The sequence below is a fragment of the Leucopleurus acutus genome (genome assembly GCF_964270905.1).
Source record: "Leucopleurus acutus genome assembly, chromosome: 9".
NCBI lineage: Eukaryota > Metazoa > Chordata > Mammalia > Artiodactyla > Delphinidae > Leucopleurus > Leucopleurus acutus.
Window position 1 is genome coordinate 26,631,393 of NC_139144.1, and position 26,383 is coordinate 26,657,775.

Genomic DNA, 26,383 nt, shown 5'->3' on the forward strand with positions numbered 1-26,383 from the left:
GAACATTACGCAGAAGACTTTAATTAATGACATGATAGACAATAGTAGTTGGTGTATGTTTTCTGGTAGGGGTTAGATATAACAAAATCTGCATTTAGTGATTGATATCAAATATACTATATACTAATATACTATATACTAAATAATTAATTTAGTGTTATTTAGTGTTACTAAGAGCTGCATATATACTAATTCATTTAATCTTCACAAGTATCTATGAGAAGGTACTATTATTTTACAGTCACAAGACCTTAAATCAACTTGCCAACTCACCTAGCCAAAAAGAGGACGAGTCAGTTTCCAAACCTAAGCACTATGAAAGGAGGGACTTGCTGATTTACACAGCTTTGTACTCTGTAATTCTACAATAGAAAGTGTTGGAAAGTGAGGAGACCAAAAACAGGAAACACCAATATAGGACATGACCACTTTCAAGGAGAATTTAAGACTCCCTTTAGAAAGATCTTTGCACAGTCTTCACATAACAAAAGGCACTCTGGTCTAGTGTGATGGAGTACATAGAACTGATGGGTGATGGGATGCAGTGGGATAGAGGGACTAAACAGGGAGAGAGAGGAGTAAAAAGAACAAACTGCAAAATGTCCAACTGAGTTATTGATAGAACTGTATACCTTAGGAGAAAAAGAGAGAGGTTTTATAAGTGATCTGATATGAACATCAGTGTATATATCAAAGATCAGAGCTCAGATTTAATCTTTACTATAGAGATTACAGATAAAAGTAAACAGTAGATTTGCTTTCTAAAGAGTTTGAATGTAGAGACAAAGGACTGAGAAATTGGCACACATCTCTGAGTTATGTGTAATCCCAGAGAGCAAAGTGTCTTACCCCTGCCTCAGCAGCACTTAGGTTACTGCTGTTATTTTTACAAATGTGTACAAGTTTTAGTACTGAGCAGATTTTGTTTACCACTGAAATCATTGCAGATCACTTGCTTCATTTTATGGACTGATATCAAACTGAGAACGTTATTACCTGTATAAATGTGCCATTAAAAAAGAAGAATTAAATTGCTTAATTTTAAAAGATCAGAAAATCATCTCATGTTGTTATCTAATTTTTAAAGTATAGAGTTGGGACTCTATGATGCCCTCTCATTCTAAAAGATGGCACCTTGACACTGGCAGTTGGAATAGCCTAAAATGGTCCATATATTTTACTTCATATATATATATGTATTTCTTTACTCTTTATTTCCAAGGAATGTTTTTTTAGGGACTTTGTGCTTTTTATGCATTGTATGTGAAAATTTCTTTACCAGTATTTTAGACTATGATTCCTACTAGATTTGTATGAACCCAGCAGGTTTATGCAATCTTGCTAGATAGACTAAAAGTCAATGGTATGAGCTATCACGAATGTGGAAAGTAGAAACTACCAAAGGACTTCAGAAAAAGGACAAAGAAGGGAATTAAAGATTTCTTTCTCTCAACATGCACAGACATACATATACATAATTCACACACGAGAAAATTTTTTGAACATGGGAAAACTGCTTGTAATTGGTCCAAATCAGAACAAATTTTAGTAGTGAGAGGAGAGGATGAATACTGTTTTCAGTATGTTTCTACTGTTTTAAGGAAGTTTTGATTTCACTGGATGGGGAGTAAATATTAAAATGACTAAATGACAGAAAAAGAAGTGTCATAAGATTTTACATGAGCTATTTCCACAGGACTGGTTTAGACAGTAATGTTAAGAACAAAGTAGTGCAAGCAATCTGGGAAGTAAATGAGATGAGAGTTCTCCCTAGAAAGGGTGGATAGAATTTGTATAATAATAGTAGCCAATGTTTATTGAATGCTTATTATATGCTAACACTATTCTCAGTGCTCACATTTGTTAATTCTTATAACAACCTATGAGGATAAATATTTAATTACTCCATATTCTGCTTATTTTGACTTTCAAAAATACTAATTTTATACAGTTCAACCTAATATTAATATTTTTATTATACCCATTGTACAGATAAGGAAAAAGAGGTACCAAGAAATTAAATAACCTGCCCAAGTTTAAATGGTCAGCATGTGGCCAAATTGGGGATCAAACTCATAGCAACTAGTTTCATTGTTAACCACTTCACTCTAGGCTTTGAGTAAAGAAGCCAATGTATTTGATCAGGCTGGGACTAGGACAAGGAAATCTACTCAAAGATTAAAATCTGCTGTGTATGATTCTGTTTCTTGGAACTCTATAAGAGCCTTGAGAAATGGGATATATATATATATTTACAAACGTATTCTATACACTTCATGCATAAGAAGATATTAAATTTAATAGTTACACTAAAGTTGACCATCATGTTGATGAGTACTGTTTTCCTGTAACAGCAATAATGAAGTGACCATGTGACTAGATAGAAGATACTATTCTCCCAAACATCTGCTTTCAAATTAATGTAGCAAAGAGAAGTTTCAAGGTAAATGGCTTTCAATGCAGCTGCAGACCATGCCACATAAGAGTCATCAGGCTGGAATCCCGTTATTACTAGGGCTGGATAATCTGAACATTTAAAGTCAGGGACACATACTGATGTACTTCTCAGGCAAGTGAGAGGATCTTAAATTATATTACTTTTTCTGTACACATATTTATCACCTTTGTACTTCAAATTTAGTGAAAGATGTGCAAAATAGACCAGATAGCCCAAGGTCAATTTAAAATCAAGGCCTCTTAAATTCACAAAGGACATCATAACTTTTCCTCCTTTTAAAACTAAAGGAACTGGAGATAAAATTAGTCTTAGTACTCAAGTAGGCCAATACAATTTTCTAATACATATGGTAGTGTTACGATCAGAAGAAATTTATTTCTGTTCTGACTGCTTCAATATTTTTTTCTTTGTCTCTGAACAAATCATGGTATTATGGAAACTACACAAGATTGGAGTAAAAGGCCTGATTCTCCATTACCTACTACTAAATTGTCATACAACACTGAATCAGACATCTGTTTCTCTAGGACCCACTTCAACCTGTAAAAAAAAAAATGGATGGGGTTAGATGACCCTATCTCTAACAGCTGATAATTCATGCACTGATTTCAACACTTTGTGTTTCAACTTTCCCACTTAAAAAAAAAAAAATCTATCTATCTATCTATCTATGTCTCCAGATGAACAAACAAGGCAAAATGATTCATGGCATTTAGAAGAAAAAGCATGATACACTTATGATGCCTTTTGATATTAAATGCACAAGCATGATAGTTAGGGAGTTTTCTGTCCTGCCAAGTACATTCTATCACAGTGCCTTTTCAATATAAACATATATTGTGTTCCTCTCATTAAAAACTGAAATAAATATGTACCTTCAGAGGTACATGATAAACACTTAATATTGTATTAGTCCTTAAGATTCTATAGTGTGAGAGTAATCATGTGTATGTGTGTATGCTCATGTGTGTTTTCCCCTCATAAAGTCTCTTGAAATGGGCAAATTAACATAGCTTTCAGCTTCCATATAGATTTCAGCTATAACACTCTGATCATTTAGGGTAAACATCTTTACATTTAGAGGAATAGCAATAATACTTTATCTATGTGCAATTCTGTCTTAATTTTGGGCTTGCTATGGAAATAAGACATTTTAGGAGCAAATAAAAAGATTTCCAAGGACAATTGCTTGTAAAAATTAAGAAGGTCTCACATTGCTTTAGCAGCTCCAATGTACCCAGTGTAAAAGGATCGCAACAGCACAGGGTTTCGTAAAGGCATTATACCCAATGCCCTGTTCTTCTCTAAGGATTCCCCTTATTTTCTACATTAAGCAATAAGTAAAGTACCCTGAAGACAGCTAACTCAATTTGAGTTCTACCAACTAAGTGCAGAGAGGACAGAAACAAAAAAATTAGTAAAAACACGGTGTAAAAGAGGACCAGCCTAAGGGTCAGAGACTAGGATCCTCATCATGATTCTACTTCTAGGTATTTGCCGGGTTACCTTGGGCCAGACACCTGGTTTCTCAGAGCCTCAGCACGCTCTCCTAGAAAATGTGCTAATGTTCAATGTCCTTTCCTGATCCATCATTCTATGAATTGATGCTTGTAGGTGAAGGAAACAAAGAAATCAGATTGTCCCTGTATTCATGGGTCTGATTAGGTTCATTTCGTGTGAAATACTTTCCTCCCTCTTCTTCTAGCACTAAGGTAAGTTGGAACTTTATACCTGGGCATCCCTCCCAAGGTGCTTACTTGGAAACACTGCCTGCTACAAAGTCACCTTTGTCTGCGTTAGCTACTAGAGCTTCAGAGGCTTCCTGCCCAGAGAGTGAAAGCCTTGCAAGGAATCCAGGAGAGCATCTATGATAATTCTCTCGTTTTACAGATACTGAAATTGACCCAGGGGGTTTGGTGACTTTCCACTCAGTGCCAGCTCCTGAAGCACAGGAGAGATTTCTAATGTAGGGTTTTCTGATTCTGTCATTGGTATTTTTTTGTTTGTCTATCATTACTACAAGGGGCATCAATTATTTTAATGGAATTCACAAAAGAATAAAAGGAAAATTTCCTTCATCCTTTTATCTAAAAAGTAGTAACTTAATTGTACTGAATTAGCCTGTTGTAATTTTTGGAAACATGTACTAACAGGTTGCTGTAAATATATTGAGAATTAGGGAAGCCACACTGAGCAGGATTTTGAAGGAGAAAAGTCAAATTTGTATTTTTCTTAATCTAACAAATGTTAAGTGACCTGCCCCTGAAGTATCCAACTTCTGAAAAAAGAGAAAAAGCTTCCAATACCACTAGATTTTTCTCTGTTTTTCTGTTTTGCCTTCTCAGTCCAACTCACTGAGGGCAGAAGTTAATGTTCAACCTGATAAGAACTTTTTGGAAAAGGTTTAATAAAATTTCCTTAGTAAATTGTGAACTCTCACATAAAGTCACTCTAAAGCTTGCCAACAGTTGGCCTTACAATCAACAGACATGTCTGCAATATTACACACAGATTCTCTTTGTAAAAGATTAACTAAAAGAGATTGCTTTCATAATCTGTTGAAAACATTTCTGTTGCAAACATATGGCAGGTTACAAAGGTTCTCATGAGCAAGATACTTGAGCTTAGTCCTTTTATTGAATAATTAAAGGTTTTAAACTCCAACAAGTGCCCGTACCTACTACAAAGAAATAACCCAAACTTGTTTTCTTTTTCATAGGAAGCTGTCCTTGATGAAGGTACAATTGCTTTTAAAAATTGGGTTAAAACAGGCACAGAAGTTTACAGACAGTTCTGAATCTTCGATGTGCAGAATCCAGAGGGAGTGGCAGTTAACAGCAGCAAAATTAAAGTTAAGCAGAGGTCCTTACACGTACAGGTGAACGAGTCCCCATAGTAAGTGGCACTCTTTCCTTGACCATATGTATTTCTGAAAAAGCTTCCACTTGACAACTGCCATTGTATTGGAATATACTTGTTATTTTCTTGTCATTAATATACACTGAAATTTTTGTTTCTGCCTATATAAAACCCTAATCTAAGGATTTAATGATGATAAGAAATATATATTTTATTATGAATTTACCAGCATCAATTAACTGCCCTACATTTAGGAAGTTAAAGGAGTTTTACACTTGTGGCATATATTCTCAACAAGTCTAAAATATGCATGCTAAATAGAAAAAAATCTATCACAATTTTACAACCAGAGCACTTTAAAATCCTAAAATTGAAAGCGTAGGTTATATGAGTGGTTCTCCAAGGGTGGCTCCTAAACCAGCCACATCAGCATCTCCTGGGAACTAAGTAGAAATGCAAATTCTCAGGCCCCACCTTAGACCAAATGAATCAGAGACTCTTGCTTTGGAGCTCAGCAATGAGTTTTACAAATACTCTGGGGGATTTCAATACACACTCAGTTCTGAGAACCGCACCATTAAACTGATTCTACCTAACTACAATACCTGCTAAGGACTTCTATTCAAACTATTTTCCAGGTCTTAAGGGTATTTGTATTTATTCAATAGTTTCATTCTTATATTTTCTTCAGTACTGAGACTAAATAAGTTATACCTTTATCTTACATGCCTTAACAGTTTAATAGACTTTTGAACTCATTCTTAAACTCTAAGAACTAAGGGAAAATAATTAGCCAGAACTTTTCAATTGTAAATTTAGAAAACTGATACCAGGGGATTTGAAGTGATTTACCATATTCATACAAACTTAGGACTGAGATCTCTTAGACTGTTGAGTACATTTTCTTCTATCTAAATTTTAGACTATGTGTCTTTTCTAACTATCAAAGTAAGGAAAGGAAAGATTGAGGTGCTAAAAACACTAAACCTAACCAAGGATTAGGAATACATTTATGGTGCCCATATGGGAACAGAGTTAAGTCCTGCTATATCATTTGTTATACAAATGTGTGATTTTTTCCTCAAGGATAATTACAACTAGTTATACACTATGATCAAGCATTATTACAAAATTTCATATTTATAATGGTTTCTTCTAAATCATAGTTTAACTTTCTTATCTGTTTCAGATATTCTAAATTATATAATTTCTTTCCTCTCCATGCATTAATATGTTTCTAGATTGACAACTCACACTCAAATATAATGAAATAACAGTAGTTGGAAGGGTGATGCCTGCTGCCGCAGCACATCATATATAAGCTGCAGAGCACCTTGGTACCTATTCTGTTCTAGTAATTATCCCCACATCTCCTTGTCTTCAGGCACAGGTCTGCGACTATTCACAACTCTGTCAAAGAAGACTTGGTTTTCATTGTTACAGAAAAAAATCTTACCTTCAAAAATATTTTTATTTTTTCAGGGTCTTATAGTTCTATGTCATTATCAAAAGCCTATATGAATATCTTGTTCAAAAAATGTTGTAGCTACGATGTGTACCTATGAAAATCTAGAATTCACATATGACCTAATAAGAATCTAGGCATAACTGTTTAAAAATCACAACTCTGTGAACTGACCACATGCAAGAAAAGAGAACAGTTTCTAGAATTTGAGAACTCATCACAGTTTTTGTTTAATTTTTTGTTTGTTTGGAGGGGTTATGATTTTACCTTTAAGGATATTAATTGGAGTATGGGAAAACATAAACATAATATTGAATCCTGTCCTAGTCTTGCTTGATAGGTTATATAAATTGTATTCTTAGAGGCTTTAACCTATCTCTATCTGGGATGAAAGCAGGGTGGGTTAGATATAATTGATTTACTTGGAGAAGCAATGAACTGAGGGTTAGAGAAGTTGGATTTGCAGCTAAAGTACATAAACAATAAACTCCTATTTACATGACAATGTTAAAGGAAATTATGATCAACTATGAGTCATCTTCTCTCATGATGTCAACAAAACAGAGTCCTTAGTGTCTGCTTGGATGCCTTAAATAATGGGAAAACGACAGTTTACTTTTCAGAAAAAGTTAATAGTTTGAGAGTCTTCCGCGTGTTGAGGTGATCCTGCCTCTCCATCAGTTACACCCTGAACTCAGTTGAAATTCTAAGTGGAGGAGGATGTCTCTCCTCAAACAGAACCACAGGCTTATTTGGCTTTTGGCTGCTAAAGTGAGCTTGATGAAACTTTGATTGACAAGATGTGACATGGGTCAAAGCATAAAATTGCCTGGATTGAGATCTTAATGATATATATTCCAACCTAGACCATTTCCGTGAAGACCTGGTACCTCCTTCAGAATATTCTCAGATCCAACATAAAAAATAATAATAATTTAAGTTACTTTGCTTTGACAGGCGTACATAGAAAGCAATACTGGGCTAAATCTGAGGCAAATTCCTCCCTTTGACCTTATTAACCAACACTTTCTAAAAGTTGTATACATTCTCATTTTTAAACCAAAAATTGAGTGATGATGTTCTCTCTTTAAAAGTACATTCTAAGCACAGGCCTCAGTTTGAAGGATTTTTCCCTTAGTGAGTGCCATCTACTGGTATAGCGTTGTAAGTACAACCAAGTAAACTAGAATTTGGGTCACAATTATTTTTGCTATTATTTCAACTACTACATATATATCAATCTTCCTGAAAATTACCGTATTTTAATTTTAAATGTTAATAATATGTAGCCTAAGTTTAAAATACAATTATCTAAGAGAAAAGAGTAACTGACTACTAATAGACTGTCCTGGCTGCTGTTTCAGATTTTTATATTCTTTGTATGTCTACAGTACTCCAAGAATAGTAAATAATAAAGCTTTGATGAAATTATATTAGAAATAAGATACTTCTTTTTGTGAATTCCCTTTTTAAAGAATATGAACAATTAATTAATTTATTTATTCAAAAATATTTACCAAGTACTTACCATATACCAGACAGTGCTTGGGGATACAAAACACACATAATACCTATCCTATAGGAATTTACTTTTTTATTATACCTGATTGAAATCAGGTCAGGTTTTCTTTGGTTTGCTTTGGTTTTTACACTTCAGTTTCATGTTTTTTCAGTCTTTACCTTAGTTAGATAACAACAGATATCTACTGTAGCCTCACAAAGCAGACATTCAAATATATGATAGAGCAATGAATACCCTATTTCATCTCAGTAAATATCTTGTACTTGCAAAAGATTTTTTTCCATAATAATCACCCTTCACCTCATTCCTAAAAAGTAGTTGGTATTTTCCAGGAGCTTAGAACTAATGAGTGTACAGTATATGGGGCAGGGATGGAGAGGAACTGATCTCCAAAGTGGAAATTGTATTCCATTAGCTATCTTTAATTCTCATTAAAATACTGGAAATTATGGAAAAGCCAGTACAGGAAAGTCTGTGCACTTTGAACAGTCTTTCTAATATAAGAAAACGTGCTCTTACTGTTCCCCTGTTTAAACCTCTCCGCTGTCTCCTCCTGACTCTCAGGATAAAAGCTAAACATTTAAGTATGGGATGCAACCCTTTTACGTTCCAGATGTTGCCTATTACAGTCGCTTTATTTCCACCACTCTCCTTACTCCTTAAACCAACTATATTGAAACATCTGCATTTCTAAAATTACACCTGGTTCCTACTTCTTACCTAATACATGTTATTTTCTACGCTATTTTACCCAACTAAACTTCTCTTTGTCATTCAGACCACTTATGTGGAATTGTATCTTTTTTTAAAAAATTTTTATTGGAGTATGGCTGCTTTACAATGCTGTGTTAGCCTCCACTGCACAACAAAATGAATCAGCCATACACATACAGATACCCTCCCTTTTGGACTTCCCTCCCATTTAGGTTACCACAGGGCATTAGGTAGAGTTCCTTGTGCTGTACAGTAAGTTCCTATCCGTTGTCTATTTTATACATAGTATCAATAATGCATACATGTCAATCCCAGTCTCCTATCTTGTCCATTATCCCCACCACAACCAACCCAAGCCTGGGTTTGTTCCTGTTCTGTGTTTTCCCACAGAATCTGTGTAACCCACTATAATAACACGTATTCCCTCTCCTCTGCTATGCACATCTAAGATTCCTCTTCTCAACTTTGCTAGAGGCTCAGCATTGGCCTACTGATCATTTTAACCTACTTGTTTAGCCTAATTTCTGACATAGTCTATGCACTCAAAAATTATTTGTTGCATGAATAAACATCATTTGAGACTTACTGTTCACTTGCAACAATTATTTTGAATTTTATTTACTTTTTTTTTCAGAGTTCGTTATCTAGCCAAGGAAAATATAACCCAAGACTCTGAGACCCACACGGTCTCTTTCCTACAGCCCAACGGTGCCATCTTTGAACCCTCACTGTCAGTTGGAACCGAGAATGACACTTTCACTGTTCTCAATCTGGCTGTAGCAGTGAGTAGACAAACAGCGAAATTACTGATTTTGAAATCTCTAGAATCCTCTGTAATTAATCTCATGATTAGAACTATCATTAGATATCATTTATTTTGTCATTTTTATGACAATGTGTTCTTACGGCATTATTTTGAATTATGGCCCTTTCTTTTATTAAGCTAAATTCTAGTATTTTCCATTTATTTGTTAAAAATCTGATACTGCAATTGGTGTCTTAAACCATGATTTCATTTTTGGAGACTGCACCCCATCTCTATCCAAATGTATTTATTCAAGGAGTACTCAATTTACTTATCAAAAGATCAAGCTCTTCTATGTTTCAAAAGAGAACTTTGAAAGAACTATTGTGGGGCTATAAGGATCCATTCTTGAGCTCGATTCCACACCCTATTACTACTACAGTTGGTGTGTTTTATCCTGTGAGTACCAAATATGAATGTCGATATTGTTAGACTTTAACTGGATAAATATGGTGGCATTGGCAATTCATAATTTTATTATTTAATGTGTATTTCTGATCTGGGAATACATATTCTAATTACTTAAAAGTCCCTATCTCACATGAACTCAGCTATACTAGTTGGGAAAATTTACGTATCTGAATTTAACAATTAAAATGAAGAAGCTGACATTTAATCAAGTTTCCATTCTTTGACAAATACATAAATTGTCTAAAATTAGATGGTAAGCTGGTAAGGCTTTGAATACAGTTTTGGCTTTGATTTCCTATCTATAAATAATCAAGCTTAATGCCATATATTTGTGTTAAATGTATTTATCATATCATTCCTCCTTCTCTAGACCTCTTACAAATTTGTTTTAATGTAAACTTAAAAGTTACTCAAAATTTACATGAGAATGATAACTCAGCAATGTTATATGTTCATAAAATTAGTTGGTATGAACTAGTAATCTATAAATGTCATGAAATGGCAGTTAGGAGATTTTTAAAAAATGGTGATGTATTTAGTTACAGCTTAACATTATGAGTCACGAATAGAACAAGATGACTACTGAACTGAAAAACTGAGTATGATTTCACTTGTCACTATATGAGATATTTGTTATATTTTCTAATTCATTGCTGTTATTATATTTTAGATGGTTTTTAGGATTGCAAGCTTATATATCAATTAAATATAAGTATAGAAAGCCTTGAGGAATAATGAATTCAGTTACTATTATTTAACTCAAATACTCTTCTTTCCTTGGCTAATTCTGTTTTTAATTCTATGTACCTAATCTTTAGTAACCACTTATTACAGATCATAACATTGAGAAAACTTCTAGAAATCTGTCATTGTTCTCGTAGGTTTTGTTCACTATCCCCTCATCTCAATATAATAGGAGTAGTGATCACAATGGCCTTTCTGGCTTAATTACAACAAAGAGTGCTGGAGTTCGATCACGTCAGTTTCTGATATTTATTTTCTACCTTTGTCTCAGCATCTACAGCTATTTCTAGGCACCTTTTACATTCTGTCTTTTTAAAATGTGAAAGACCAATAATTTTAAAACTTTATTGCATATATATTTCAAATCACATAAAATAATTATGAACAACCAGTGTTTGAGAAATGCAAAAGTGAGTTAATTACATATTTTATAACTTGGAAAATATGGCTTGTTCTAGAAGTAATTTTTTCTTGTACATATCTTTTCAGACCACAATACTTCAGACGGAGTTTATAAAGTTTTCAATGGAAAAGATGACATAAGCAAAGTTGCCATAATTGACACATTTAAAGGCATAAAGTAAGTATTCACACAAAGTGTGTGTGTGTCACTAGGATACTCTAAGGCAGGCAAGAAACTTGTTTAACAACTGGTAAGGCACAGGCACCAACCTATGGAACAGATCTGCCTGTATCTCAGTCCTAGAAACTCCCGTTCTGCCAGGCGTTAACCCTTTAGTTGCGACGACCGGTCCTACTAGTGCATAGGTGCTGAGTATCAGCCCCACTTGAGGGTTGACGTTTATGCACAGGGTCTCTTACATAAAGAAATCTAAAGGGACTACTTCCATCTCTGCTGCATAACCAGCGTTATTGTGCACTCATACAATTACATAACTGCAAATGAAAAGGAAGAAAGTCAAAATGTCAACTTATCATCCAACAGGTAGGAAAATATATCTTACTGTTGTTTTATTTCTTTACTGAGCATGAAATATAAAAATTGTTCATTCCAGGGACATGACTAAATATGTCCATAAAGATGGAAGCTAAATGAATCCATGCCAATGCTTTCATGACTTTCCCCTTCAAATTTTTCTTGAAATAATTTTATATATTGATAACGCAGCTTTTTAAAACTTTATCAATATGAAAATGGAATTACTATGTCCTGCTCTAACATTGACATATTAAACTTGATAAAGAGCACGCCTCCTGTGAAGTAGCAGTAGAATGAGATATGTTCATATAGCCATGATTTCCTACTTTTCCCTAGCTCCTGACTGTTTATCTGGAGACACCTAATTCATATATCTAAAATAGGAAGGATCCCAATAAATATCAAGAAAAAGCCTTTTCTCCTCAAAGTTAAAATGAGTTTTACATCAGTGATTCTTGATGAAGAATAAAGTAATCAAAATCAAAAGAGATGAAATCTTTTTATTAATTAAGTAACCATTACCTCACACTGAGTTCCTATCTAAAATTTGCATAAAACAGTTAAATACTAACTCATGTAACCCTTTTTCTTCTACAGAGTCCATAGTCACATTTTTTTTATAGAAAAGTCTAATGGAGGAAAACAAACACTTCTAAATGCTCATTTTAGGGGATATCACATAGTGTTTGTATACTGACGAAAGTGAGCATCTCTTCCATTTCAATATCACAGAGAGGTTTTGAGGAGAGTTACTATATGCTCTTAATTGGAGTAAGAATTTCACATGAGTTTAAGATTATGATAAGGTTAATTTAACTGACCATGGCAAGACTGAACATGATTAATAGCTTACTCTGTTTAAAAAAGAAGCAACAGCTTGCCTTGACATCTTACTGGATGGTATGTTAGGAGTTTGAAAAACCTGTTTTCCATCATCAAAAAGTGGCAAACTATCTCTACTGTTATATGTATATATACCAGGAAACAATACAAACATCTTAAGTAGATACCAAAGTATAAATTAATAAACTTTGTCCTACTTTAATGTCAGTTCATGCAAGAGTTAAAAGAGGGGAAAAGTATAAATTGATTATCTGCATGTTTCCAATAGCTATTGTTCAAACATCTGCTTCTTTCTATCCTCCTCCACACTGCCCTCTTCTCCCTCATACTGAGTTTGCATCCATTATCCACTTAATATTTTCCTTCTATTCAGTTGAACACTCAACATACTATGATACAATCCACTTCTCCCATTGCAACAAAAAAAACTTAACCTAAGAAGAGATCTAAATTTCTGATAAATATTTCTCAACCTTTTTTGAAGAACTCTGGCTGCTCCAAATTGTTTCTAACTAACAACATTTGGCAGTTTTTATTTTTTAATCTGGCCACTTAATGGTAACAGGCACTTCATTTATCTCAACAAGATGAAAACTTCAAACAAAACATAGACCAAATGATTTAGAATATTTCTTAAACTTAGCATTTGTCACATCTAGTCTAATCAATATTTATTATTTTAGCAGAAGTACTGAATTATAATAGACAAAGTAATGTGATATGGTGTTCTTGGAATGACAATGTTCATTTCCTTTTTTTTTTAAATTTTTTATTCCTAAGGCATGTCTCTTAGTGGGCAAGCGATTGTGACATGATTAATGGTACAGGTAAGGGCATTTCTTTTGTGGTAATAATCACAGTGAAATCACCTCCTTTCTCCCATAAATCCACCATCGTACCTACAATGTTCTGGAGGGGTATGCATTTACCTGTCATTATATCCCTACAACATAATTCAGAATCTCTGTTCTTATACAGGCTTAGTAAATGTCTGTCTAATGTGACTGAATTTCTCAAGATTAACCACTGAGGATAAACCTTTACTGCATTCCTAGGGAAATGTTTGCTTTGTAAAAACTTTACTTAATTAACTGCCTTCCTGGCCGCAGAAGTAAGGGGTTAGAAAAACTTAGAGTAGTAGTTACTGTTCACATGTTTTGTATATACTGTATAGATAATAATTTAAAACTGAAAGAATTTAAAAATCAATATAATTACAAAAGGTAAACATACATCCAAGGGGAGGTTTCAGTATGAAGTAGAATCAGTGAATTTCCAAGTAGAGCCATCTATTTTGAATAAGATGATCAGAATTACAGAGAAAAGAACAACAGAAGCAACAAAAACAAGGTTACATACGTACTAACCAAGGTACTAACCATGAAAAATGTATGCACAAATGAACATTCTGAATTAGAGTTGGGAAGAAAGAAGGTGCTATGAACTTAGATTTAAAGTATAGTTAGATCCAACTTATTATTCTCCTTGAAGAAAAGCAAAGTACACATATGCCTATTAGTTTAAGAATTAAGGTTTAAAAAGCAAGGGGAATCAAAATGAGGTAATTAAAATCAGAGGCGAGCTTTCAGCTACTAAGAAATATCAACAGAAGCAGAGCATAATGTTTACAAAGCTGGTGAGGCAATACTTTATAGGAAAATATATAATGAAGATGAAAAATGTTAAAACAAAGTTATGTAAAAGGTAGGGAATAAAAAGAAAACACAGGGAATGTTCATTTTTACAAAGGTATTGCTGAGTTTTGCATGTTTAATTTTGTTAACACTCTTCTAGGAAAAAACAACAACAACAGCAAAACCACTGATTGATTGATTTGCAGAGCTTTGAACCATGGGGATGGGTGAAGAAATTCCTTTCCAAGTGATGCATTTCTGTGAATAATGTCCTAATACCAATAAAAGTGTCCCAATACCACTAACTTTAGTAATTTCCTAAGAATAAACTTCAATCCTTCGATACAGAGAAAAATATACTGTGCTTCTTTTAAATAGTATTTATTATGAGTTTAAAAAATGTATTTAAAAACTTTGTCCAAAACTAAGAAGCAGTGAAGTTTTAAAACAGGAATTGGAGGATTCATTAATGACCATAATATAAATATATGAGCATCAGGCATGAAGTTAAAAGTATCTAAGAGGAAAACAGAAGTAAAATAAACAAGGAGCAGGGGTAGTTTGGACAGGCCAGGGACTCAGACAGAATCTGTGTGAGAGAGACTGTTGGTTATAGCACTAGGAAAATAGACTGATAAAATGGAAAAATTCCAACATTTTTATCATGATTTAGAAGTACTTCCTATATCTTCTTTAATAAGCTTAAAGAGACATAAAATGAAAATATTGATTTACATTTGAATGTATTTTTTTAAAAAAAGAGTCCTGCTAGTATCCACTATCTTACAGTCATGACCTTTATGGTGTCATTATGACATACTTTATGGTGTCATTATGACATAATCTTCGATAATACTTCAGATGATTTTTAAGGCTTTTTGATGTATTATTTTCCTTTAATGGCTAAGGTGTTCGAAGGCAGTTGTAGACAATGCCCATCTTACTGTTTTGAACAAACACATTCAGTGGTGGCTCATTTTACTGATATTCATTTGTGGAGTAAATGGAGGAATTATCTAGTTATTTCTTCTTATATCCAGTGTGTGCCACAGATCTTAACAATTGTAGAGGTTCAATAAACTCAAAAAATGCCCTTTTTATTTTGATGTATACATTTTCAAACTATTTGCATAAAATTCTGTTTAGTGAGAGAACTTCAATAAATGATTTAAAAAACATTAATCAGCAATAAGGTTAGGTGAATGAATCACAATCGACAGTAAGAACATTTACCAAAAGAACTTGTAAAGGAAACTCAAGGTAAGGAAATTGCCACTCTACTGATTGGATAGAAAAACACAATCACAGTTTTAACAACATGTGATTTTGCCATTGTTTTTTTTTAAACTTTCATTTATTTTTAAGGAGTGGGAAAATTTAATACAAAATTGAATACCATTGAATAGTATAGTATACAGACTTGTTGAATATGGTAGCAGCTAGTAACCTGTCACTATTAAGTACCTGAAATGTGACTGGTACAAACTGAAATGTGCTATAAGTATAGAGTACACACTGGATCTTTAGATTTTGTTAATTCTTATATTGATTATACATTAAATGATATTATTTTGGATATACTGGGTTAAATAAAATATAACTGATATTTTTATCAGTTTGAAATGTGGCTACTGGAGGATTTAAAAATTACATGTGTACAAATTTCTGGGTTGATTGGCTGGTAAGATTGCAGGATAGAAGGACGTGAGCTCACCCCTTCTTTCAAAAACACCCAAATCACAACTAACTGCTGAACAACCACCATTAAAAAAAAAAAAAAAAAAAAAAAAACCACTAGAGACTTCCAAAAAAGATACCCTACATCCACAGACAAAGAAGAAGCCACAACAAGACAGTAGGAGGGGCACAATTGCTATAAAACTGAATCCCATACCTGTCAGCTGGGCAACCCACAAACTGGAAAATAATAATACCAGAGAAGTTCTCCCTCAGGATTGAAAGTCCTGAGCCCCATGCCAGGCTTCCCAGCCTGGGGGTCTGGCAAAGGGAGGAGGAGACCCCAGAGAATCTGGCTTTGAAGGGCCATGGTGTTTGATTGCAGGAATTCCACAGGACTGGGGGAAACAGAAGCTCCACTCTTGGAGGGCACACACAAGGTCCCAGGCATACCAGGACCTACAGAAAAAAGCAGTGACATCATATGACTCTGGGCCAGACCTACCTGTTAGTATTGGAGGGCCTCCTGCTGAGGTGGGGGGCAGCTGTGGCTCATGGTGGAAACAAAGACACTGGCAGTGGCAATTCTGGTGAGTACTCATTGGCATGAACCCTCCTGGAGGCTGCCATTTCCTCCCCAAGGCCTAACCTGATCCAACAGCCTGTAAGCTCCAGTGCTGGGATGCCTCAAGCAAAACAATGAAGAAGGCAGGAACACAGCCGCAACCATCAGCAGACAGGCTGCTTGACGTCTTCATGAGCATGGCCCTGCCCACCAGAGGGACAAAACCCTCTTCAACCCACCAGTGGGCAGGAACAAGACCCTTCCACCAGGAAGCCTGCATAAGCTGCTTAGACAGCCTCATACACCAAGGGGCAGAGAGCAGAAGCAAGAACTACAATCCTGCATCCTGCAGAATGGAAATTGCAATCACAGAAAATTAGACAAATGAAATGGCAGAGAAGTATGTCCCAGATGAAGGGACAAGATAAAACCCCAGAAGAACAACTAAGTGAAATGGAGATAGGCAATCTACCCAAAAAAGAATTCAGAGTAGTGACAGTGAACATGATCCAATATCTTGGAAAAAGAATGGAGGCACAGATCAAGAAGACACAAGAAATGTTTAACAAAGAACTAGAAGAACTAAAGAACAAACAAACAGAGATGAACAATACAATAACTGAAATGAAAACTACACTAGATGGAATGAATAGCAGAGTAACTGAGGGAGAAGTACGGGTAACTGAGCTGAAAGCCAGAATGGTGGAAATCACTGCTGCAGAACAGAATAAAGAAAAAAGAATGAAAAGAAATGAAGACAGTCTAAGAGACCTCTGGGACACCATTAAACACACCAACGTTTGCATTATAGTGGTCTCAGAAGGAGAAGAGAGAGAGAAAGGACCCCAAAAATTACTGGAAGAGATAATAGCTGGAAAATTCCCTAACATGGGAAAGGAAACAGTCACCCAAGTACAGGAAGCACAGAGCCCAAGGCAGGATAAACCCAAGGAGGAACACACTGAGACACACAGTAATCATATTGACAAAAATTAAACACAAAGAAAAAATATTAAAAGCAGCAAGGGGAAAACAACACATAACATACAAGGTAACTCCCATAAGATTATCAGCTGACTTCTCAGCAGAAACTGATTCAGCTGATTTCTCAGCTGCTTTCTCTGCAGGCCAGAAAGGAGTGGCATGACATATTTAAAGTGATAAAAGGGAAGAACCTACAACGAAGAATACTCTACCCAGCAAGGCTCACATTCAGATGCAAGAGAGAAATCAAAAGCTTTACAGACAAGCAAAAGCTAAGAGAATTCAGCATCACCAGACCAGCTTTGCAACAAATGCTACAGGAACTTCTCTAAGTGGGAAACACAAGAGAAGAAAAGGACCTACAAAAACAAACCCAAAACAATTAAGAAAATGGTCATAGGAACATACATATCAATAATTACCTTAAATGTGAATGGATTAAATGCTCCAACCAAAAGACACAGGCTTGCTGAATGGATACAAAAACAAGACCCATATATATGCTGTCTACAAGAGACACACTTCAGGCTGGAGTAGCAATACTCATATCAGACAAAATAGACGTTAAAGACTGTTACAAGAGACAAGGAAGGACACTACATAATGATCAAGGGATCAATCCAAAAAGATAAAACAATTGTAAATATATATGCACCCAAAATAGGAGCACCCTAATATATAAGGCAAATACTAACAGCCATAAAAGGAGAAATTGACAGTAACACAATAATAGTGGGGGACTTTAATACCCCACGTTCATCAATGGACAGATCATCCAGAAAGAAGACCAAAGGAAACACAGGCTTTAAAACACAAATGAGACCAGATGGACTTAATTGATATTTAGAGAGCATTCCATCCAAAAGCAGCAGAATATACTGTTCCAAGTGCACATGGAACATTTTCCAGGATTGATCACACACTGGGCCACAAAATGAGCCTCGGTAAGCTTAAGAAAACTGATATTATATCAAGCATCTTTTCCAGCCACAATGCTATGAGATTAGAAATCAACTATAACAAAATAAAAAACTGTAAAAAAAACACAGTTTGAGGCTAAACAACATGCTACTAAACAACCAATGGATCACTGAAGAAATCAAAGAGGAAATAAAAAAAAATACCTAGAGACAAATGAAAATGAAAATCTGACAAGCCAAAAGCTACGGGAAGCAGCAAAAGCAGTTCTAAGAGGGAAGTTTATAGCAATACAATCTTACCTCATGAAACAAGAAAAATGTCAAATAAACAACCTAACCTTACACCTAAAGCAATTGGAGAAAGAAGAATAAACAAAACCTGAAGTTAGTAGAAGGAAATAAATCATAAAAATCAGAGCAGAAATAAATGAAATAGAAATGAAGAAAACAACAGAAAAGATCAATAAAACTAAAAGTTGGTTCTTTGAAAAGGTAAACAAAATTGATAAACCTTTAGCCAGACTCATAAAGTAAAAAAAGGGAGAGGGCTTAAATCAATAAGATTAGAAGTGAAAAAGCAGAAAATTTACAACAAACACCACAGAAATACAAAGAATTATAAGAGACAACTACAAGCAAATATATGTCACTAACTGGACAATCTGGAAGAAATGGACAAATTCTTAGAAGGGTACAATCTCCCAAGACTGCACCAAAAAGAAATAGAAATATGAAAAGACCAATCACAAGTACTGAAATTGAAACTGATTAAAAACTTGCAAGAAACAAAAGTCCAGGATCAGATGACTTCACAAGCAAATTCTATCAAACATTTAGAGAAGAGTTAACACCTCTCCTTCTCAAACTATTCAGAAAGTTGCAGAGGAAGGAATACTCCCAAACTCATTCTATGAGGATACCATCAACCTGATACTAAAACCAGACAAAAGCACCACAAAAAAAGAAAATTACAAGCCAATATCACTGATGAACATAGACACAAAATTCCTGAACAAAATACAAGCAAACCAAATCCAACAATACATTAAAAGGACAACACAACATGCTAAAGTGGGATTTATCCCAGGGATGCAAGGATTTTTCAATATCTGCAAATCAATCTGTGTGATACACCATGTTAACAAATGGAAGAATAAAAACCATATGATCTCAACAGATGCAGAAAAAGTTTTTGACAAAATTCAACATGCACTTATGATAAAAAAAAAAAAAAACTCTCCAGGAAGTGGCTATAGAGGTAACCTATCTGAACATAATAAAGGCTATATATGACAAAAATACAGTTAACATCATACTCAGTGGTGAAAAGATGAATGCATTTCCTCTAAGATCAGGAACAAGACAAGGATGTCCACTCTTGCCACTATTATTCAACATAATTGTGGAAGGCCTAGTCATGGCAATCAGAGAAGAAAAATAAATGAAAGGAATCCAAATTGGAAAAGAAGTAAAACTGTCACTGTTTGCAGATGACATGACACTACACATAAAAAATCCTAAAGATGCTACCAGAAAACTACTAGAGCTCATCAATGAATCTGGTAAAGTTGCAAGATACAAAATTAATACACAGAAATCTCTTGCATTTGTATACACTAACAAGGAAAGATCATAAAGAGAAATTAAGGAAACAACGCCATTTATCATTTCATCAAAAAGAATAAAATACCTAGGAATAAACCTACTGAAGGAGACAAAAGACCTATACTCTGAAACTATAAGATGCTGATGAAAGAAACTGAAGATGACACAAACTGATGGAAAGATATACCATGTTCTTGTATTCAAAGAACGAATATTGTCAAAATGACTATACTGCATAAGGCAACCTACAGATTCAATGCAATCCCTATCAAATTACCAATGGCATTTTTCACAGAACTAGGACAAAAATTTCAAAATGTGTATGGAGACACAAAAAACCCTGAGTAGCTAAAGCAATCTTGAGAAAGAAAAACGAAGCTGGAGGATCAGGCTCCCTGACTTCAGACTATACTACAAAGCTACAGTCATCAAAACAGTATGGTACTGGCACAAAAACAGAAATATAGATCAATGGAACAGGCTAGAAAGCCCAGAAATAAACCCACAGACCTGTGGTCAATTAATCTATGACAAAGGAAGCAAGACTGCACAATGGAGAAAAGACAGTATCTTCAATAAATAGTGCTGGGAAAACTGGACAGCTACATGTTAAAAAAAAAAGTGAAATTAGAGCATCCTTTAACACCATAGACAAAAATAAACTCAAAATGGATTAAAGACCTAAATGTAAGACCGGATACTATAAAACTCTCAGAGGAAAACATAGGCAGAACACTCTCTGATGTAAATTACAGCAATATCTTTTCTGAGCCATCTCCTACAGTAATGGAAATCACAAGAAAAATAAATAATCCTAACTGAACTCAGAAGCTTTTGCACAGCAAAGTAAACCATAAACAAAACGAAAAGACAACTCACAGAATGGGAGAAGATATTTGCAAACAATGCAACCAACAAGGGATTAATGTCCAAAATCTTCCACAGCTCATGCAGCTCAGTATCAAAAAAACAGGGCTTCCCTGGTGGCGCAGTGGTTGAGAGTCCACCTGCCGATGCAGGGGACACGGGTTCGTGCCCCAGTCCGGGAAAATCCCACATGCCATGTAGCAGCTGGGCCCGTGAGCCATGGCTGCTGAGCCTGTGCGTCCGGAGCCTGTGCTCCGCAACGGGAGAGGCCACAACAGTGAGAGGCCCGCGTACCGGAAAAAAAAAAATCATTAAATATCAAAAAAACAAACAACCCAATCAAAAATTGGGCAGAAGATATAAATAGACATTTCTCCAAAGAAGACAAACAGATGGCCAAGAGGCACATCAAAAGATGCTCAACATCGTCAACTATGAGAGAAATGCAAATCAAAACTACAATGAGATATCACTTCACACTGATAGGAATGGCCATCATCAAAAAATCCACAAATAAAGCCTGGGGAGGTTGTGGAGAAAAGGAAATCTTCCTACACTCTTGGTTGGAATGTAAACTGGTACAGCCACAATGGAGAACAGTATGGAGGTTCCTTAAGAAACTAAAAATAAAGCCACCATATGATCCAGCAATCCCCCTCCTGGGCATATATCCGGAGAAAAACGTGGTTCAAAAGGATACATGAACCCCAATATTCATTGCAGCGCTGTTGACAATAGCCAAGACATGGAAGCAACCTAAATGTCCATGGACAGATGAATGGATAAAGAAGATGTGGTACATATATACAGTGGAATATTACTCGGCCATTAGAAAGTATGAAATAATGACATTTGCAGCAACATGGATGGACTTGGAGATATCATACTAAGTGAAATAAGCCAGACAGATAAAGACAAATACCATGTGATATTGCTTATATGTAGAATCTAAAAAAAAATGATACAAATGAATTTATTTACAAAACAGAAACAGACTCACAGCTTAGACAACAAACTTAGGGGTTATGGTGGACACATAGTAGACAATGGAGCGTAGGAGACATACAATGAACACCCACATGCATGGACCCCAGCAAGTGAGCAGCCTTTCTCTCCAGGATTAAGCTTTGGAAGATTGAAACTTTATGTTTATTTCATTTAAATTGGGCAAAAATAAAGGATTTGAGGGAGTCATATAAATATTTAGTCCATAGAGGAAACTAACTATGAGAAATGTCTTCAATATAAATACTCTCTGGTAGTTCATAAGCAAAAAATAATCTGAGAAGCTTTTGAAAACAAAGATAAGAATAGCTCATATTCAAGTACAGTTCTGCTAAGCCTTAAAATTTCCCAAGATTTTTTCCCTAAGATTTAAGCATGAATTCTAACAAGATTATATCTAATTTTTGTAAGTTAAAGCAATAATATAAATTTAAAAATAGGAAAAGATGGATCTCCAGAATGAAGTTCAGTTTCCCAGAATGAAGCTCTCTCTTATCTGTGTTTAGATCATTCTATGCTGTGTTTGAAGGCAAAATTGATCTGATAGGAATCCCTGTGTGTAGATTCATTTTTCCATCCAGGGCTTTTGCATCTCCACTTCAAAATCCAGGCAACCATTGTTTCTGCACAGAAAAAATTACCTCCAAAGACTATACCTTATATGGTGTGCTAGATGTTAGCAAATGCAAAGAAGGTGAGTACAAGTTCTCAGTGTCACTATCCATGGCATAATTTGCATTATTCTTTAAAATGTAAACTTCACCCGGGATTCCTTTCCACTAGAAATTTAAAGTGAGAAAGCAATAAGGGCAGAAAGTTAGGGTGATGGTAGAATATTTTTGTTCTGATTTTTGTACCGCTTTCAAGCTCCCAGTTGTTTCAGTGTTGCAAAACTTAGTTACTGTTAGGTAAAACCATACTGATATTTCCCTGTGCTACTTTGGATAATATAACTTTAGGTCCTTCATGCATTTTTCTTGGATTATTTATTTTTTTGAGTTGTGTGAATGCCTTGTATATTTTGGATGTTAATCACTAATGGGATATGTGGTTTGCAAATATTTCGTCCCATCCCATAGGTAGCCTTTTCATTTTTGATGGTTTCCTTTGCTGTGCAGAAACCCTGTGCTCCTTTTAGATTTAGGGTAAAATGAAAATAGTTCCCAGAATACTTTTTGCATCCCAATTTATCCAGCTGACATTTTTCTAACTTTCTCTACCCTAGAAAATGGTAAATAAAAATAAGTATATTTCAGGATGTCTCTGAAAGAATTGACTCAAACACGAAATTTGGAGTCTATCTTATTTTGCTCACCTACTTCATGTTGGAGTTAGTGTGACTAAAGAGAGAAAAACCTCTTCAATAAATTCTCAGTCCATAGACATTTACTGCCTGAAACATGAAGGTATATGGTTGTAACTTTGTGTTCAACAGCTAAGCTTTGCATATTTTAAAATAAACACCAAAGCGATGAACAACAGACATCAATTGACTGGTTACTAGGAGAAGTTTAAACTTTATTTTTGTTCAAAAGTGATTAGATGTTATAATCTGCCCTTACCCTGACCCTCCAATTAGTATTCAAAGCCAAATCTGCATTTCTTTTTTAACTTAAAAAGCTTTATTTTCAAGGAAATCTTTTCTGAGAGGTATGTGTAATGAGAAAAATGATTTATCCCGATTGTCTGTTAAAACTTGTTTTCAGGAAAACCTGTGTACATTTCACTTCCTCATTTTCTACATGCAAGGCCTGAAATTACAGAATCTTTTGAAGGCTTAAGTCCAAATGAAGAAGAACATAGTACGTACTTAGATGCTGAACCTGTAAGCAACTACATTATTGATCTGATTGGTTTAATATTGTTTTCTAAAAATGAAGGAAAAATTATATTATCTCCATTTTCTCAATCATATTTATTGATCATATTTATTACATCAAAATCTTGATAAATTACTTACTTTTACCTCAATGAAAATTACATTGATCTCCTCCTATTGTTGCTTATGAAATGTCACAGTAATTCTAGCCTAGTTTTTTAGCATGTGGATTTTTATAGACTTTTTAATTGTTCACAGGTCAGGGAAAGCAATGATGGAATGATTCTAACTGGCTTAAAACAATTTGGTATAAATTACAATTTTATGCTCATTTTATACTTAACTACAAGCATTGCTTTTATGAATTGACACTGTAGATTACAAAGGATTAAAAGAGATTTTATGGGTATATGTGTATTTGAGGCAAGATCTATTATACTTAGTGTCAGGAAAAAAATCTATTAAATTTCCTATAGTGTAACAGTTTCACCTTTTAATTTATTTTAATATTCTCCTTTTCAAAATTTAAATGACATGCCAGAATTTTAGCAGGCATGTTTCAGTTTAAATAATGATAGAAGTAGTATTATAATTATACTGATGATACACAGGTTCTGGCTGATATATAGTTGAACATGCATAGCTCAGGATTTAAATTGACTGTATGAGTTCTAGGTATCAGTATTGTTGTTGTTGTTGTTGATCCTCCAAAACCAGATCAGAAAAATATCACAAATCTAACTAAAGCTTAGACACGAGGCTGGGAAAAGGAATTGTGTGTGTGCATGTATACGCATATGCATATACATCTGTATATGCACAGGCATATACAAATAAAATTTAATTATGGAGAGTTATGTATGTGATATTTAATATGTTCAATTAATTATTTAATAAATTTCATAAGTTTCAAGTAGTACAGTTTCACCTTAGGTTCTACATAACAGTAAAAATAAATTTTGGATTTATAAAAGACTTTTTTTTTTAAGGAAGTGGGTAATTATTTTAGTTTATTCTCTTTTTAGGTATCTGGATTTACTTTATGATTTGAAAAACAGCTGCAGATCAATCTACTGGTTAAGCCAGCAAGAAAAATTGAGTGAGTCTCTTGAACGAGCTTCATTATGATTTTTAGTATTTTCTTGTAAGAATATGAGTATATCTATGAAAGGAAGGGGAAAGAACATAAAATGTCAACTTCTCTTGGCTTAATGTCATTAAATAATTATTAAATGCTTGTAACTTTCATTTGTAATTTAGAATTATATATATTTTCTATTGAAATGGTATTTACACACATTTTGGAATGAGTATATGGTGGCATTGCTCATTTTGCTAGCTGTCCAAATATTTCCATGACAATAGTTTCTAGAATTCATATTTTAGTTTCCTGGCATAATTTGTGAAAGGGAAAATATATGCTTAGAAAAAGTTAATTTAATTAGAAATCTGTATTAGAAAGATTTATGAGTGAAAGATGTCTGAGAAACATCCATATTAAAATTTAAATGATTTATTACAGGGAACAAAAATTAGTTGCAAGAGCAACTAATTTCTGAACATTCATTTACACTAGTAATTACTAACATTTCTGTTATACATGTGTAATGTATTAGTATAAATTTTCATAATTATTTTCAGTGTATATAACAGAGCATTAAGGGGTCTGACACAGACTATATGACGCCTGTTCTTTGGCTTAATGAGGTTAGTATTTTTTAATCTATTAGTCACTAAAAACAGTAAACTTCTTTGTATACAGAAAAAGCTTCTGATGTTTGAAAATTGAATAAGTATGTATAGTATTTGAAGTATGAGTTTCCATTACCCATATGGACAAGTTCATACATTATTAATTATATAATTAATTATTTTGAGAGAACCAAGACACACAGAAATGTCAGGATTATGTTAGATTTCAGTGTTTTTATTTTAGAAAGACAAAGTACTTCCTATCACTTAAGATTATTTTCATAATGCATCTATTAAACACTATTTCTTGTCATACTGCCTGTGATGGGAAAGAGTCAGGCAAACATGAAACTCCAAATAACTCAGTGTGAATTCTGAACTGCTAATAAAAGCCAACCAAGTTTATAAAGACCAGGTCTGAGTAGGTATAGGCAGTTTATCTATTACCTGACAAGATATTTTTAGTGTGAATCATGGAACTGATTAGGCACAGAATTAGGAAATGCATTTCATAAGACTTTAGAGGAAGGAAACTGTTGATATTTGCCATTTCCCTCTGTCACTAGGAAACATCATTTGGAAAACTGGAAAATATTTCTGTAAGACCATTGTTTTGATCTGTGAAGCCAGTGTATTGAAAACTGCTATATAACATGTTTAAAGGGAAGAGGATTATATTTCTCTCTCTAAATATTCCACCTTGGCATTTATTACCTTGTTTGACATGCAAAAGAACTTCCATTGGTTTGTCTTACACATAAAGACGACTAAAATGTATGCAGTGTTTTGAAAAAAGACTGATACATAAGTGGAGGGTTTTGACTATTTTGCTCCACTCAACTACCCAAATAATG

General features: G+C 34.3%; 1 pseudogene across 1 annotated transcript in view; it reads left to right on the top strand.

Moving 5' to 3' along the window:
• LOC309966302 (platelet glycoprotein 4-like) overlaps window positions 1-24,883 on the top strand; it is a 35,904-nt pseudogene extending 11,021 nt beyond the window's left edge. The window contains exons 3-9 of the transcript in view: window positions 5,178-5,336; window positions 9,653-9,800; window positions 10,043-10,226; window positions 11,468-11,558; window positions 22,525-22,712; window positions 23,725-23,843; window positions 24,863-24,883. The product of the transcript in view is annotated as a platelet glycoprotein 4-like (transcript). The remainder of the gene's footprint in view (window positions 1-5,177; window positions 5,337-9,652; window positions 9,801-10,042; window positions 10,227-11,467; window positions 11,559-22,524; window positions 22,713-23,724; window positions 23,844-24,862) is intronic.
• Window positions 24,884-26,383: the final 1,500 nt, after the last annotated feature.